Below are 19,125 nucleotides of genomic sequence, written 5' to 3' on the forward strand. Positions count from 1 at the left end.
CTAGTGCACTAAAAAGAGCTGTGAAGACAGACAGTGCTTTGAAATTGCAGCTTGGCTGGTGCTCAGAAGTCCATCTTCCACTCCCCACCCAGATTTCAGAGCCCAAGTTCCAGCCTGAGACACACAGTTATCTTTAGCACGCTACAGTGAGTCCTGCTGGCACAAGTCTCTGGACCCAGGCTGGGAAGCTTGCTCCCAGATGCAGTGCACACATTAAGCTAGCATGACACCAACTTGTTGCATCCAGGGTTTGAAACCTTGCACAAGCTACTTCTGTCTGTTTTTCCCCTTCTGTACTTTTGTCTGCCTTACCTGTTTAGACAAGGGTTAGGAACAGTGCTTCACTATGTGTCTGCTCAGGGTCTGGTACAAACAGAGCCCTGATCTGGCCACTAGGAACCCCTATGGTATAAATAATCATAACTGAAGTCAATGGAGCTACCCATTTGTAATGCTGGGAGACCAGATGCCAGCTCAGGCCCAGGTCTCAACTGAACACCAACATACATATCTGGAATCAGTCTGGCTCACCTGTCTTTAGTATTGCTAAAAAGCGTCTAGTGTTTAGACTTCGAATGCTTGTCAGTTGCTGCATACCTTACAATATAGGATACAGATGTTATAAGTGAGAGTAATGCAATATTTAATTGTTTGTATTGTTGAGCCTCTGACTATGTATATCACCACACTACTTAATGTTTTTTTTTTCCTGTGCGAAGTGCTGATCTCTAACAGAAGGTGTTATGTCCTGCCCAACAAAAAAGGTCCATTGACGCCAGATGGACTATTGTGGGATGATAAAGAGGACAGAGGCATTCTCCCCCTTCCCCCCCCCCCCCCCCCCCGACTGCAAAGATGAGTGATGGAAGTGGTTTCCTCCTGTTGGCTGACTTTGCCTTTAATAAGAAACTGTATCTCGGTGCTGCTTAGACTCTGGGAAACAAGGTTTACTAGGCATAAGCAAGAGATCCCTTAGCCTAGGTTAGTCCTTAAGGTCCTGTAGCGCGATTCCTGGGTGGCGAGACAGTCCCCTTTAGGTTCTCTAGTCTATCTGTGACTCTGCATTTAGGCTGTTATAGTGCCTGAGGATAATTGGTTGGTAAAATTGAGGTATAGAATTCACAACTAATTTGGGGTTTGTGCCCTGTTTCCTACTATCTTCCCTGAGATTGGTACTCACTCTGAGTTACTACAGGCAGCTTTACACCATTTATTGCAGCTGAAGATCTGGGCCCATGTCTGAGAAAGGGAGTGGCCTGGATGAAATGGCTATGGCTGAAGACCTCATAGGGTGTGTGATTGTCCACTGTGAACGTGGAAAATAATAAAGTAAGCATTAGTAAATGCCCCTTCGGACAGCATTAACAAGTCACCCATGGCGGACATTGTAGGAATATGACCATAAACGCCGACTGCTACATGTGTTAGTGATGTGCACCCTGGAATGCGTATTGCTCATCACTCTTCATGGGTTCCTGCCTGAGGTCACTGACATTTCTTTGTGGGAATCTGCCATGGATTAGACTCTTTATGCTGTTCTGTACATGTCGTACAGCTGAAGTGCCACTCACTGCTGAATGCTTACTCGGCAACATTGTTTCATAGAGCTAGAGGTCATATTGATCTAGAGGACACAGAAGAAGGTTTTCATCAATGTATACATGCACCAGTTAAATTATAGCATTTGTAAATGCTCACAAGAATAAATCAATGGTGAGTAGAGCTGGACAATTTTGGGGGGGTTTTTGGTCAATTTTTTTTTTTTTTTTTTAGTAAATGTGCTGGGAAAAATGCAATCCCAGGGCAACTGAAACTATTTTCCAATTTGGGTTGAATTAAAAAAATAATTTTGGCTAAATAAAAATGAGGAGGGGAAAAAAAGTGAAACTGCATGTTTCAACATGTTTGAAAACATTTCACTTGACCTGAACAACTCTCTTTCAGTGTGGGGGGGGGGAGGGAGGAGAGCCCCAAAATACTGTTTTCAGATTTAAAAAAAAAAATTGTTTGCCCTCCAAACCAAAAAATGAATTCATCATTCAGCTCTAATGATGAGTGAGCCACAAGAGAGTCACTTGAGATAAGCATAGGAAGACTTGGAGGCTTCTCTGAAACCAGATCAGATGCTCCTAGGGTTTCTATTACTTACTGGTCTAGAGTGGAAGAAAATCTTTGCAATATCTTACAAAATCTAATTGTTTAACAAGCTAATATAGCATATCTCGCATTATATAATGTAAAGACAATATATTTTCCCGCCTCTTACCAGATTAGAATCTGTCGGATTGTTAGTGGTAGCTAATGTTCACGGCTAAAAATAAACAGAACTTGAAATAGTTAAAAACAAGTGAGCTCATAAATTCAATCTGCTGCTTAAAAAAGATAAACAACTCCTATGCAAAGTGTAGCCTCTACTTAGCTGACTCTCTCAATAGGTTTTCTCTAAACTAATTAGACCACAGCAAGTAATAATGGTACAGTAAGCAACTCCCACTCTACTGCCCTGAAGAACATATATCAAATCAAGAATATAAATCTACGTCAATCATTTGGCACATTTAAAACATAGCTCCTTTGGACTACAAGGGCAATCTCTAGGATAGTTTCTAGTGAGTTCAGTCCTTGGCCAGTAAAAGTGCTGGGGAGGGAGGTGTATTTTGACATGGGTACTTGCCCACTAGATGCTAAAAAAGCCATTTCACAAAGGCCACCCAACTGGACAAAACATTTCCTTCCGTATGCACTTTCAGAGGCACTGACTTCTTGTGGGCCTGGGGCAGCACCCCCGAGGAACTGCCTCCACTCCACCACTTTCCCCAACCCTTGCCCCCACTCTGCCTCTTCCTGCCCCCGCTCTTCTCCCTCTGCCCCCAGTGCCTCCTACACGCTGTTGAACAGCTGATCATGGTGGGGGGAGGCGCTGGGAGGGAGGGGGAGGAGCTGATCGGCAGGGCTGCCAGTGGGGGCCGAGTACCCACTTTTCTTCCCCAGGGATGCTCCAATCCCAGAGCACCAATTGAGTTGGTGCCTATATGCACTTTAACAAACAAGCTGGAGTTCCCATCCTAAAGAACCTTGCTAAGAGCAGTAGTGTTTGTGGCACCTTAGAGACTGACCAATAAATGTGTTAGTCTCTAAGGTGCCACAAGTCCTCCTGTTCTTTTTGCGAATACAAACTAACACGGCTGCTACTCTGAAACCGTGCTAAGAGCATTTCCTGTAAGCACCTGCATCTTTGCCTGGTCAAATGATCCAAACTGAACAGTGGTGGGTTGGTTTTTTGTTTTACTTTCCAGGAGGTTTGCAGAAAGTCAGGTTTCATTGTATGTGTGAATATTTCAGCAGGGGTCTCCTGCTGATCTACTTAACATGCAAACAAAACTGTTCCTGATAAAATGAGCTCTAAAAGGCAAATGGAAGCATTGTACTTCAAATATAGAAGCGACTTAAATTCCCTCTGTCAAGTGATCTAGTACTAAAGAATTCCATTTCAAAAGACTGCACTGTCTTGCTTGCGATTTGTTTTGGATAAGAAGGTTTGATGAACTGATGTTTAAACCTGTTGATCAGTTTCAATAACAAACCGGTTATAGAAAACAAATGCAGGCCCTTTTTAAAAGGCAAATACTTTACCTGGGCATGAGCTATGTAGTGCTGTGTCTAAAGGATGACATTAAATATTATCGTCCACTTGTGTTTTCACCACAAGGTAAAGCAAGCAGATGAATATCTGAACAGATGCAAACATTTTTAAAAAACTGAAGACTCCTCATTTCAAATACTTTGAAAGTATTCGCTGGATAATCATCTGGAGCAGGCAAAACATTGCAACCTCTTTATTACCTTACAAGGTATTTCAGCAGCACAGCATGGTTTGTGCTACGCAAGCATTCATAATAGCAAATTTTGGAATAGTTTGGCTTTTTTAGGCAGGCTTCAGTAAACACCATTTATGTATAAGGTATCTGATTTGGGATGACAAAGAACACAATGAAACTATGTATAACAAATCAATTCAGGGTGATGTTGAAATAGCCATCACTTACAATTACTCACAAAGATCCCCTTGTAAAAGTTACCATTGCTGTTTGCTATTACTTCCTTTTTTAGTGTAGGCTGCTTTTCTGCCATTCAGTAGGAGGAAGACTGACTGAAGTGGTTCTAATCTTAACCTTTCAGTGGGGAGAAGAGAGTGAGCTGTGTGGGTTGGGTGTGTGGTTTTTTGTTTTTTTTTTAAATCTTTTCTGCAAAAGACGCTTTCCCCATGGTCAGGTGAAGGCTTTTATCTTACAAATGCATACTGAGCTTCAGATTCATTTGTCATGTAGATCAGTTTTCATCAGGCTGGAATTAAATTTCCATAATGTAGTTGATTTCTTTAAAAAGCAATCTGCTTTAAAAATTATTCAGGGAAGACCAAAAGCTGTGGATTTGTATGAATATCAAAAGACTGAATTGCATTTAGGCTATTTTCCCTACTGTCTCCAAAGCATGAAAGCATTTTGTTATACAGGGAAGCCTGCTTAGAACAGTTCTATAAAGGCACAAGCACAACACACCTCATAACTACCCGTAGACCATCAAGTTTGAGTAAGATGTGTCTGCGGGGATAAAGGCACAAGCTTTGAATATAGTGCAAAGTGCATATTAAATCCAGTGTCATGTGGAAACCAGTTTGACCACTTTTTATGACACATCGGACACCTTTGTTCAGGAGACTGACTCTCCACCTTCCCATCTTTGAAATGTCACATTGAGAGGACACTTCTTATTCCTCCCCCACCCTCCCCCGTCCCCCAATGAAATGCATTTTAATCTTATCTGACACTTTTTGCCTTTATCAGAGCACAAAAATCTTTTTTCTGATAATTTTTCCACAAAGTGGTTAACCCCAGCAAAGGAGACGTTCACTTTATTTACTGACATCAGTTCCCAGCTTTTACAAAGAGGTTTTACAGTCTCCACAATTACCCACCGAGTGGTGTCAAGCATTGTCATACCTTAAGCTACTTTACCTTTTGCTGTCAAAGTGAGAAATACTATTTTGATTTTTAGCTGGTCATTTTCTCCATTTCGTCTAAATAAACTCCTGTTGTGTTAAATTTACAATTAACTTAATTGTAATAGTTGAGAAGAGGGTTACTGCAGGTACTTGCCTTTTGACCTTGTTACTATATTTGATTGGGGATAGAGATCAACTGACATTCAAGCAGACTCATTGGTGCAAGTGACATGGCTGCCAGATTAAAAAAAACAAAACTTTGTATTTTAAGAGCTTTTTCTTTTTGGTGTCCTATCAGTTACTCAATGTTTGGAAATAACCCTTATTTTGGTTTCATTAAAAGTTATTCCACCTTAAGAAAACACACACATGTTTAGCTGTAGTGTCTATTTAATCATGTGTTTAATTTATCTTGCTGGACCATTCAGTTCAAGGGTTCTCAATTTTTTTCCACCTGTGTCCCCAAAGTCATAAGAGCCAATGGTTCAGTGTAATCAGAAACAGTGTGCAGTACTGGTTTTCCCCCATATTGCAGAATTAGAGGGGTTCAGAGAAGAATCACAAGAATGAGCAGGGGTATGGAAAAACTCCTAAGAAGATGATAGGTTATCTTGGAAAGTAGATGACCTCATAAAATGAATGATTGGGAGAAATCAGATCTGGAACTACTACTGTTGTGTTATGACACAGGGATAAGGGGACAGTCAATGAAATTAAGGTGGCAGATTCAAAACTGATCACAAGAATGTTTCACACACAACCACACAACATGTAATTAGGCTGTGGAATGCATTGCCATGGGAAGTCACTGAGGCCAAGAACTTAGCAAGATTCAAAAAGGATTGGACACTTATATGGATATCAGAGTTATCATTAATGATATTGTAGAAGGGATATTCAACTTCATGTTTCAGGGTTTAAGCCAGCCTCTAACTACTAGAGCCCTGGATGAGACCTAAATTGGAGAAGGAAGGGCAGATTATCCCATAAATGCCTACTGAGGGGGTCTTGCACCTTCCTTTGGAGCATCTGGTGCTGAGCACTATTGGAGACAGGCTACTGGACTAGATGGACCACAAGTCTGACCCAAAGTGTCAATTCCTGTGTTCCTAAAAACAGCCTCTATGGCTTTTCTTGCCACATCCTAAATCCCCCAGTATTTTGTGCTACCATCACACAATCCTTTGTAGCTGTTTGTTTTTATTTCTAAGTTTTGTGCTGACTTCTATTACAGCAAATGCACTCCAATTAATATGGGTATTTTAATATGGTAAATATAAAATAATTAAACATGTAAGGATGTGTGCTGCTGATTGAGGGAGAAAGCGGGATCAAGCTGGGTACTGTTGAGTATAGGTGCAAGCTAGAAGGACTCTAGCATGCTGCTGCTGGTGAGTGAGTGGGTGGCAGTGTGGCTGAGTATAGGGATATTGCTGAGAGCAGCTGCAATCCCAGGTGGAGAAACAGTGCTTTGGGTCAGGTTCTGATTCGTGACTCTACTGTGATTCCATTCACTTCCATCAGAATTGGACTAGGCCCTAAATCCATTGCAGACCATAGGACTGTTTCCATTGAATTCAAGGGAAGGTAGACTGGCCCTCACAGCAGAGTGACTGAGAGAAGAATCTGGCCCTAACATTGAAACTGTTTTAATCTCTACGTAAGGACCAACAGGTGTGTCTAGTTATTTTGAGGCAGCTAGATTCCATAGCTAGGAGTGGCCTTGAAGAGCCTTAAACAGTCACTATGGAAGGTCTCACTACATCCAGAAGTAATGCTGGACTTGTGTCACTTCCAAGTTATTAATAAAACACTTAAGTCTGTTGCATCCAGGCACAGTTCTGTGCTCATGGCTCCTGCTTACACCACAACCCCACGAGTGCTGTATAAACACAATATTACCAACACCAAGCAGTCACAAAGCATGAGTTGGGGTGCCCCAAAAGTCTTGAGGTTTTTTTAAATCTCAGCAATTTTTTTTTTTAAATCTCTTCTGTTTTTGTGTGTGTTTTGGGTTATACTAAGGTCAGTAGTGATGTCAAGCTTTCCCTGCAATCATGAGGGCTAGAACTTCAGCTTAAAAAAATTAAGTTGATTTACATGTAATCACAATGACTGAAGGAACTGAGATGCTCTGAAAAATACCAAATATGAGAGTTAACAATAGAAAATGGGATGACCTGGAATGCAATCAATAAAGAATTAAAGATGGTAGCCTAATTAATACCAATCAATATGGTGTTGTTGAAAATAGGTCTTGTCAAGCAAACCTGATATATATATATATATATATATATATATTTATTTGAGATAACTTGTGACACAATGTACTTAGACATCTGTAAGGTATTGGGCTTAGTATCGTGACATGCTGATAAAAAATTGATTTTTGTATAATTCTAATGTAGCCCATACTTAGGTTTGGAAGGATTAGATTCCCCCCCTCCCCCCAGAAAATGTTGAGCTTTACCACACACAAACTCACAAAATATTTCCATTGATAATAGAAATTTACAAGTGGAAGTGTATTAGGGTTTGATTTTAAGGCTATTTACTTCATATATTTTGCCATGTGATGTTGACAACTTGTATTTGGTTATAAAACTAACCTTTTGAATAGCAAGATCCATTATGATTAAATAATTGTTTGATACCTCCCGTTGCCTGACTCCCCATAATTTTCCACAATTGTGAACATTTAAATTGATAAAAATTGAAAAGAAATGCTTAAATAAACATTTGTTTGAATTAGAAAAAATTGATTTCTTCTAGGGCGACCTACATTAAACGGATTAAATCTGGATAACCAATAGATCTCAAAGTAATTGTAAATTGGGAATTATCACCCAATGGGGACATTTTTATTGGGGTCCCTCGGGTATCTGCTACTGACCCAGTGCAATTTGATATCTACCAATCTGGAAGAAAATTGAAAGTCATTGCTTGTAAACTTTGCAGATGACACAAATTAGTGGAGTGGTTAATGATAAGGGCAGGTCAGTTTTACAGAGTGGTCTGGATCACATGGTAAGCTCATGGTTTCCAATTAGTGAATCCTTCTGTAAAAGCATGCAATTTAATGGAGAAAAGCTTTGATGCAAGACAATAGCCGTTTCCAGTAGATGGAGAGTAAATAAGCCTATCTGATGCAACAACTTCACTGTTGTGCAGGCGAAATGAAAAAGTTCTTGAGAAAACATTCTTCTCTTCCCTGCAACTACCTGCACAGAAGTCAGGAAGTCTTTTTACATCCACATTTCCACACACAGCAGAACCTTTAGCAACCCCAAACTGCTGGTGGTTTCAATCAGATTTTCTCCGCAGTGCAGGATCTGTAGTCAGCAGTAGATACATTTACCTTTTCTTCTTGCAGCTTTGAAAGTAGCAATTCAGTGCTGCATTTCCACAGCCTTTCCTTCTGCTTTCAAGTTGTCAACAATGTCTGCTCCAGGTGGGCCAAGTTGCTGCCCATCACTTTTTTTTTTCCAAGTCACTTCACAACTGTTAGCGGCTTCTCTAGGGTTTTAAAAAACTGGTGAAACTGAGAAATGTTTTCTAATAGATATTTAAAACCAGGAACCTTTTCTTTTTGGCTTCCGTTTCACACCCTCGCTTGAGTAGCAGTGGCTGGTACATGAATCTATTTGCAAATTAGCATATCAGGAGCAGTTTGAATGTCTTTAATACCAACATCCACAGTGTGTGAGCAAGCACCAGGGATATGTACATTAATTTACATATTCACATTACAGTTCAAGTGCACCGGTGTTCATCTAAAAGCAGGTCACATGCCAAAAACATTCAAACCATTTACAAAGGAGGGGATGTCAAATGTTGTTCCACTGCTCTTAGTGATGTATATGTATCTTGTGTACATTTTAGGGACCAGTAAATTAAAAAATGAAAGATGAAGTATCTAAGATAATAATTAAGGAGCCCCTAGCTTTCTAGGGGCTCCTTAATTATTAAGTCCATCCATTTTATATGGCCCTGCTTTATGAGTCATGAGGGACACCAAACTGGACATCAGCTGCTAGTGTGATGGGATGGATAAGAAAGCAAATGTGATACTTGAAAGTATAAGTGGGAGAATATTAGGGAGGTGGTATTATCACTGTTTGTGGCATTAGCTTGGTCATTTTGGAATACTATGTCCAGTTCTGGTCTCTGCACTTTAAAGACAATGTTAACAAACTGGAAAAGGTCTAGAAAGAGCTACAAGAATGATTAAGGTCTGGAATACATGTTTTCTAGTGACAAACTTAAGGTGAATTTATTTCATCCAAGAGAAGGTTCAGAATTGACTTGATCCATCCACAAGTACCTACAGGGAAAGAGGATTTCTGTTAGTATGATGCTCTTTAATCTAAACATAAAAAGGCAAAACAAGATCTAATGACTGGAAGCTGACACTAAACAAATTCAGACGAGGAGGTGCGCTTGTTCTCTCCACCCACCCCTCCATCCAATGAGTGTAATTAACCCAATTTACTTAGGGATGTAGATGCTCCAACACTTGAATTCTTTAAATCAAGATTGACCTGATCACATCTCTTAAAGATGTCCAACCAGAAGTTATGGGCTTGATGTAGGAATCGCTTAGACTATCACTAACTTCCTGCATAGAAAAGGCCATCATAAGAGTCCTTTCTGGCCTTAATCTATTAATGCAATCATCCCAGCATATGAAAGAAAGAAGTTTAGCAGAGTTCAATTAGATCCATATCCAAGGCCATTTACAGTCTATAGGTACCTACATTTTTAATAGTGGGCTCTTCAATCTAGCAGAGAGAGGTTTAACTTGATCCAATGGCTGGAAGTTGAAGCTCGACAAATTCAGACTGGAAATAAGGCACAAATTTTTAACAGTGAGATTAGCCACTGGAGCAACTTTCCAAGGGCCATGGTGGATTGTGAGGGGCCAGGATATGGGTGATTTTGCCTCATGGTCAGAGCAGGAGTCAGAAGCTGGAAATGGAGCTGAGGGTCAGGGCCAGTGTCAGAGGCTGAATGTCTGAGGGTCAAGCCAGAGTCCTTGCCAAAGGCCAGAACCAGGTTTACCTCAAATCAGGAAAGGCAGGAACAGGACTAGGACAGTACGGGGCCCAGGCAAGAGGAGACACTAGTACAGCCATCAGCAAATGCTTTACATGGCCAGTACTGTGTGTCCTTATTCCTGACCTAGTTTCTCCATCACTGACATTTTTTTTTTTTTAAAATCGAGATTGGATGCTTTTCTAAAAGATACTCTCTAGGAATTATTTTGGGGAAGTTCTATGGCCTGTGTTATACGGAGGTCAGACCAGATGATCACAACAATGCATTCTGGCCTTTGTATATATGAACCTATGAAAAGTAAATCGAAAGATACCCATTGACTTCCACAACCTTTGGATCATTCCCTTAGAGCAGATGACATGTTTTGATAGAAATAAGAATGTCGTCCCAGATTTTGAACTTTCTTAGTCAGAATATGACCGCCCCCCACACGCATTAATGAGCTTCTGTTCATACAAGTGGTCCCAGGGATCTACTTGGGTGAGTAATTGATGATCAGTGCAAGTAAGGGTTTCTGGCCCTCTGCAAAAAAGACAATATGGAAGTGGTCATTCTGTTGACAGTGGAAGGAGAGTTTGATCATGTTAGAAAAAGAAAAGTAGTAATACTCAATTCTCACTGCATATCCCATTGGAAATGTATTCTGAAAAGCAGTCATTTAAATGAATTCTTCACTAAAATATTGTGAAATGCTTGTCAAAACATTCTTTTGATTAACGTGTTTTTTCATTGTGTATTTTTCTGGGGTTGTTTTATTTATTTGGGGTAGCAGACAAAATGTTTCAATATGATGTAGACAGCATTGTAAAAGATCCAAATACTTTACAGAAAACAAATCCACTGTTCCAGTCATTGCCGCACTAAGCAAACCACATGGGTGATGTATTTATGAGCAGTTATGAGAAGTTGTTATTTTGATGAGGTTACAGTAATTTGCTAAGAACATAAGAACTGCCATACTGGGTCAGACCAAGTGTCCAAAGCCAGGGGCCCCACAGGGAATGAACAGAACAGATAACCATCAAGTGATCCATGCCCTGTCGCCCATTCCCTGCTTTTGGCAAACAGAGGCTAGGGACGCTTCAGAGCATGGTTTTGCATCCCTGCCCATCCTGGCTAAAAGCTATTGATGGACCTAGCCTCCATGAATTTATCTAGTTCTTTTTTTGAACCCTGTTAGTCTTTGGCCTTCACAACATCCTCTGGCAAAGAGTGCCACAGGCTGACTGGTTTCAGAGTAACAGCCGTGTTAGTCTGTATTCGCAAAAAGAAAAGGAGGACTTGTGGCATCTTAGAGACTAACCAATTTATTAGAGCATGAGCTTTCGTGAGCTACAGCTCACTTCCTCAGATGCATATCGTGGACAGGCTGACTGTCCATTGTGTGAAGAAATACTTTTAAACCTGCTGCCTATTCATTTCATTTGGTGACCCCCTAGTCCTTGTATTATGAGAAGGAGTAAATAACACGTCCTTATTTACTTTCTCCACACCAGTCATGATTTTTATAGACCTCTATCATATCCCCCACTTAGTTGTCTCTTTTCGAAGCTGAAAAGTTCCAGTGTTGTTAACTTCTTATACAGAAGCTGTTCCATGCCCCTAATAATTTTTGTTGCCTTTTTCTGTACCTTTTCCAATTCCCATAGATCTTTTTTTGAGATGGGAGGGGACCAGATCTGCACTCCATAAATCTATGGTCTGCCCATATTTTTTTATATAGACGCAATATATTTGTCGTCATATCTATCCTTTTCCTAATGATTCCCAACAATGTTGTGGTTTTTTTGACTGATGCTGAATGAACTATCCACAATGACACCAAGATGTTTTTCTCAAGTGGTAATGGCTAATTTGGAATCCATCATTTTATATGTAAAGTTGGGATTATGTTTTCCATGTGTATTACTTTGCATTTATCAGTGTTTAATTTCATCTGCCATTTTGCTGACCAATCACCCAGTTTTGTGAGATCCCTTTGTAACTCTTTGCAGTCTGCTTGGTTATCCCTTTTTACAGAATAATTTATGAATATGTTGAACAGTCCTGGTCCTAGTACAGATCCCTGGGGGATACAACTAGTTACCTCTCTCCAGTCTGAAAACTGATAATTTATTCCTACTTTGTTTCTTATCTTTTAACTAGTTACTGATCCATGAGAGGAACTTCCCTCTTATCCCATGACAACTTACTTTTCTTAAGAGCCTTTGATGAGGAACCTTGTCAATGGCTTTCTGAAAATCTAAGTACACTATATCAAGTGGATCACCCTGGTCCACATGGTGGTTGACCCCCCTCAGAGAAATCTGGTAGATTGGCGAGACATGATTTCCCTTTACAGAAACCAAGCTGACTCTTCCCCAACAAATTGTGTTCATTTATATGTCAGATGATTCTGTTCTTTACTATAGTTTCAACCAACTTTCCTGGTTCTGAACTGGTTCTGAATTTAGGCTTATCAGCCTGTAATTGCCAGAATCACTTCTGGAACCTTTTTTAAAAATTGGTGTCACATTAGCTATCCTCCAATCATTTGGTACAGAAGTTGATTTAAATGATAGGTTACATAGCATAGCTAATAGTTCTGCAATTTCAGAACTCTTCAGTAAATGCCATCTGGTCCTGGTGACTACTGTTTAATTTAGCAATTTGTTCCAAACCGCCACTGATGACACCTGAATCTGGGACAGTTCCTCAGATTTGTCACCTAAAAAGAATGGCTTAGGCTTTGGGAACCTCCCTCGTGTCCTCAGCCATGAAGACCGATGCAAATATGTACTGATTTTTACATTGAAAACATGCTAATAATTCTCCATTATATATTAAGTGCAACAAGCAGATAGATTCCAGAGATTTTTTTTTCCTATCAACTTTTCAAATGCTGGCATTTTTCAGATTGCCTGCTAATCTCAATGCCTAAGAAAGGGTGGGTGGGTGGTCAGTCACCCAAGGGTTAAATATTAAACCATAGAATATGCAGTCTCCTATACTATTCAGTGTATTTTCCATTCAGATATACAGTGGTCTCATCCTAAGCAAAAAGAAAAGGAGGACTTGTGGCACCTTAGAGACTAACACTGAAACCTGTCATCCTAAGCAGTCACTCAATATTGGAATTGACTGGAGGTTGACCGTTCCAATTTAGGATAACTTTGAGAAGTTTTCATTTCACACTGAAGGATAAACTGTTTGTCCTCCAATGTGATATGAAAAAAAAATGTGCATCAAAATAGGGGGTGGAGGGAGAAGTGAAACCAAAACCTGAGCTTTATAGTGTGTTTGATACAAGTTCAAGTCCTTGCTCCATCTAATTTCAAGCAGAGGTGGGTTTTTTATCCTTGATCATTCAGATTAGGAACGTGAACCTGGGTTCTACTTTATTCCAAGCTATTACCTAACTACCAGACTACAGAGTAGACGTGTAGCTCTAGCTCTTTCCTCCCCCTTTCACTCCTGTGAAAAGTTCATTGAAATCTCTGTATCTCCAAAATGCTTTGGCAAAATTTTATTTTGCTGAAAGTGTTCCAGTCAGCTCTAGTCAATACAGTGTAATAAATAAGAAACATCCAGTTGATGGTCTGTGAACCAGGAAGGAAACTTTTTTTTTTGCTATTAATAGATCTGGTTGAAAATTTTTCATATTTTTTATTAAAAATGATATTCTAAGCAAAAATGAACTTTCAGGGAAAACATTCATTTTTGGTCAAAGTTTTCTCTTTTAGGATGAAAAATCAAAATGCCATTTTTTTTTCATTTTATGGGTGCCAAGTTAATAGATCTTGTCTCATGGCTTCCTTCCTTCCTGTTCATGAATGCATAAGATTACTGTGGCAACTACAGTAGGGCAACAAGGATTTTATTCTTGGAGAGAAAAGTTAATCACACTGTCTGCTTTTGCTCTTCATTTCATCTCCTGCTCAGATATTACTTTCTTTCCTACTGCTCCCTGGCATGTGCTTCTCTGCCTCCTATTCCTTTTTTCCTCCTCTCCTACACACGCTGTCCTGTTGCCAGGATTTCTCCAGCTGTGTACGGTTTCCTTCCTCCCTGGATGTGCTGTATAACAAGATTCAACTTACTGCTAGGGCAGCAACTCTTTGTTATTCTGGGGATTAGCTCTGTCCAATTTGACACCCCTTCCCAGCTCTGGTTTGCATACCCCACAGCACCTCTCTCTATCTGCAACTCCCTCTTCATGACTTAGTCCTCCATCCAGGTCACTGTATGTGTTTCCCCTTCCAGTAGGGTAACAAGATGCTCCGATTTTTATAGGGAAAGTCCAGATATTCAAGGCTTTGTCTTATATAAGCACCTAATACCCCCCCACCCCCGTCCTGATTTTTCACACTTGCTGTCTGGTCACCCTTTCTTCCAGGATATCAAAGGATCTCTGGATCGACTGTCCAGTTGCTGTTCCAGGCCATCCTCTAATTCAAGACTATGCCACTTTCCTCAGTGATGGATAGGGGAACCAGGCCTGTTCACTACTCCAGGTTCCAGCACAGGGACACTCTCTCTGTTCAGCAACTACATTCTGCTTACTCCCAGACCCTGTTGCAATTCCCTGTGCTCCTTCCTACTTTTCTCCTCTAACTCTGTCCCACAGGTTACCAGTGGACCACCCACTGCTCCCTATGGTTCAGGTTTCAGGTTCTTGCCAGAGTCTATATATTCTAAACACATCTTCCGCCTCCCAACTACAAGCTTGTTCCCTTACAGCCTGTTTCAGTTCTCAGCTTGCTGGCTTTATATCAATCCAGCCTACACTTGGTCACCTATTGAAGTCCCGGGAAGGTGACGGGGTGCAAGCCCACAGACAACTAAAGGCCCCTCCCCAAGCCTAAGAGGAGAAGCCACTAAGCCGAGGGTTCAACTAAATTTGGGGGACAACAAATGATCAAACAGGAATGGGAGTGAGGGTTTTCAATCAGGGTCTTTGTGGGTTTGCCTAGTAAGCTTAATTCTCCCCAAGGTGCAGCCTATTAGGATAATTAGCCTCTTTCCAGCTATCTTAATCCTTTCAGGGGAGATGTTGAGCGAACACCCCATCACCTGCTGCCTAGCTACCTGGTCGTCTTGTGCCCCCTGTTCATATGGATATATTGTCTGACTGTACTGTTCCATTTTCTCCTGCTTCCCTGGACGCTTCCCACTGCAGCTCCGGCCCCATTGGTGAATCCAGTTGTGAAGTGGCTCCCATTTCCTCTCCTCCCTATTTAGAAGCAGCTCCTAGCAGAGGTAAATAAACACGCTCCTCCACTTTCTCATTACCTGTGCTTTCATAATGCTCCAGGCTCTTTAGGCATTCTATACCTTCATTATAAAGAAGCCGAGGAGACGGCACTATTTGACTGACAAGCTCTTTACAGATTACCTGTAAGCATTCCATAATTTGGAAACCACTGCTGCAGACAGTGTTGCATACATGGGTATTTAGGAATCCACTTTAGCCCTGAAGTTTTCACACTGCAAAACAGACACCATCTGCATCTCTAATCAGCACTGCTGTGGCCTCTTGTCAGAGCAGTAACGTGTATATAAGGGATTTATTACCTTTTAATTAGGAATGCACACATAACATCCTCACTGTTCTAAACAGAACTAAGCACTCGCCATTGAACTTTCAGCTGGATGTTCTTGGTATAGTTTAACACATTACCATTGATATTGCTCTGAGCTCTGCAATCATACAGTGGTCGCTCTTATCTTCACCTTTGCCCTTGCATCTATTAGCCTGCCTTGCATAACTCCCATCACTTTTTTTTTAAAGGCGGTGTAGAGTCTTTATCTACACTGTTTGTAGCCTTTATCTATGTAGTCTTCAGTTTTACTGACAGCAGGAAACCAAAAAATTCTCCACCCAGTGAAATGGGAAGCAAGATAGTTTCATTCGCATACGTTCAGCAGGATAATCCTTTATGCTTTCATGTTACTTTCCTTGGTCATTCATGAGCCAAATTTAGGAAGGTGGCTAAAGATTAAAGTAATTTAAATACTCTGCATGATCCAATTTTCCTTTGTTTTTCTATCCTTCCCTTCATTGTTGCTTTGAATTACAATTGCAGAAAAGATAATAGTTTTTCTTTGAGGAGTGTCCCTGTGGGTGCTGCACTTTAAGTGAATCCGTGCCCTTGCGCTTATAATTGGAGATTTTTTTTTTTGTAGCAGTGCCTGGTTGGGTCTCACATGCGCTGTTCCTGTCTCACACCATCTCAGACAGTTACATCGCATTGTGCCACCGACTCTCCCTCAATTTCTTCTCTATTGCTTTTGACTTGAGAGGAACAATTGGCAGCATCTCTGAGCTTCTTAGTCTAGCTTTAACTTTAGAATACTAGTTAATCAATAATTAGTTAATAGTCAATAGTTACTACCCTACATCTTCGTGTTTATTCTTTAAAAAAAACACATTTTTTCTTAGGAATTTAAGTTTCAGTTATTAGGCTACCCCTTAATGTAGTATAATAGGGAGAAACCCTATTCTAAGGGGCATGCCCGGCTCCCTGGGTTTTAAACATTGCCTCATTTTCCAGTCCTCAATCCCATTGTCTGACAGGCATTCACAGTGTGTCCGCTGCCCAGGTGAGACACACATACCACAGAAGTGCTCCCACTGTCACAATCTCAAGGCTTTCACCAGGAAATAAGGGACCTACAGCTAAAACTTCTCATGATGGAGAGGTCTTTGCGTCCAGTGTACAATCAGGGATAATGGACACCTCCTGGGCACCGTCTCCAATGACTGCATCTGACAGAGGTTCCCCACCACAAAGAAGCAGGCCCCAACTCTCCTCCTTGGGGAATCTGGCAAAACAAGATGTTCCCCGGCCTGCCAGGCCCCATCGGTACTGACTGCACAGAGATTGTCCACCTCTGAGATAGTGGGACCATCTGGTATCAGGGTCTTTGGCTCACAAGCTACCCATAAGTGGGCTGGCTCACAAAAAGGCACTAAAGGGAAACCTACCATCCCTGCCTCAGTAAGGCTGGAGCCACTCAAACATGCGGCACTGAGCAGCTTGGCAGCACTACAGTCTATGGTGCCACCTTCTGCCTCCCGAGCACATAGCGCATGACCCTTGGCACGACAATCACAGTAAAGGCATTGGTAATGCTGACAACGCCCTCGTTAATACTTATGTTGTTGGTGCCACAGTAATTTCTCCGCCATAAAGATCTTCTGGTGGTCTTGACACCGGAATCTCTACTCCTCGGTACCGACCTCACTCCAGCATGCTCGGTACTGTGCCAACTCACCACACCACCCAGATCAGCTCCTTCATCCAGCAACAAGGGTGGTGATGAAGGGGAAATCTACTCCTCACCTATCCATACAGTTACCAGACCAGGTCCACCAGAGCACCATGAATACCACCCCAGACCTGAAACTCAAGGATGGTGCAGACACCTATGGATGCTGCCACCTATGCCATTTCCATCACAGTGGCCTTACTGAGACCCATGGGCAACGTACTGCCAACACTATCCTAAGCCTCCCAGTACACCCTGGGAGAGGTCCAGACATTCTCCATCACCCTCTGAACCTCCAGAAGAGGCAGCTGATAAATTGGAGGAGACTTCAGATCAGGAAGTCACATCAGCTGCCCATTTTTCATTCTCTTCTCTGGATGAAGCTATCATTTCCCCCACTGCCCACAACAGGGGATGACTTTAAACAGTTCCAGGAACGGTTTAAGAGGATTGCAGATTCCCTGGAGATATTGCTGGGAGAAGTTGTGGAGTCCCAACATAAGTTGCTGGGCATCCTCCAGACTTCAACTTTCTCCAAGACTGCCCTCCCAATCAACTAGGCTTTCGTGGACCCAACCAAGACTATCAGGTAGATTCCAGCAACAATTCCACCCACCTGCAAAAGAGCAGATTAAAAAATATTATGTCCCTTCCAAGGGGATGGAATTTCTATTTTTACACCCCACACTGAACTCTCTGGTGGTAGAGGCTGTGAATGAGCAGGGAAGGCAACACTGTTCCAGCTCCACCCTACATGACAGGAACTGGTAGAGGTTGGACCTTTTGGGGGCATAAAGTTTGATCTTCAGTGACCTTACAGTTCAGGATCGCAAACTATGAAGCCATAATGGCCAAATACAATCACTCCAGTTACTCAAACCTGTCTGACTATTGAACGCATACCTGAGGACAAAAAAGGAACAACTTAAAGCATTTATATCTGAGGGTGAACTTTTAGCTTGCATAACTTTACAAGCTTCATTGGACTCTGCAGAGATGGCGGCACTTTCCATTGTCATGGCCATAGTAATGAAACGAGCTTCCTGAGTCCACCTCTTGGGTTTTCCCAAAGAGGTATAATCAGCTGTCGAGGATCTCCTGTTCAAAGGCCCAAAGCTGTTCGCAGCCAAAACAGATGATTCCCTTCTCACTTTGAAGGACTCCAGAGCGACTCTGAGATCATTGGGCATATACATGCCTACAAAAAAGGAAGAAACAGGGGAAGTATTACTCGATGCAAAGATCTAGATATCAACACAACCTCAGAGGCAATATGACTTGCAAAGGCAGAGATCTGCAAAATGAAGGCCACTCCCTTCCCAGCTCTCTATGTCCCAAACAACTTCCCTCAAAATTTTTGTTTTTACAGGGTTTGGTCAAGGACCAGAGACACCGCCCACTTTTTTTTCTGTTGCTGGACCCATCTGACAGCATCCATCCATTCGGAGATAGTCTGACTCCATTCCACCCAGCATGGAGGCCATCGTGTCAGACAAATGGATATTAAAAATAATCAAGATTGGCTATTCCATCCAATTTACCTCTGTCCCTCTTATTCCCCCATCCCTCCCCAAACTTCTTCAGGGACCCTTCTCACGAACACCTACGGTGACAGGAGGTAGTCCATATCCTGTGCCTAGGTGCACGAGAACCACTACCAACACAACACATAGGGAAGAGGTTTCTACTACTACTATTTTTTAACCCAGAAGAAAAACTGGAGGATGGAGACTCCTTCTCAACTTAAGACTCAACAAAATTCATGAAGACCCCGTGATTCAGGATTGTCATGCTAGCAATGATAATTCCAGCAC

The sequence above is a fragment of the Lepidochelys kempii genome, chromosome 3 (genome assembly GCF_965140285.1).
Source record: "Lepidochelys kempii isolate rLepKem1 chromosome 3, rLepKem1.hap1, whole genome shotgun sequence".
Lineage (NCBI taxonomy): Eukaryota > Metazoa > Chordata > Testudines > Cheloniidae > Lepidochelys > Lepidochelys kempii.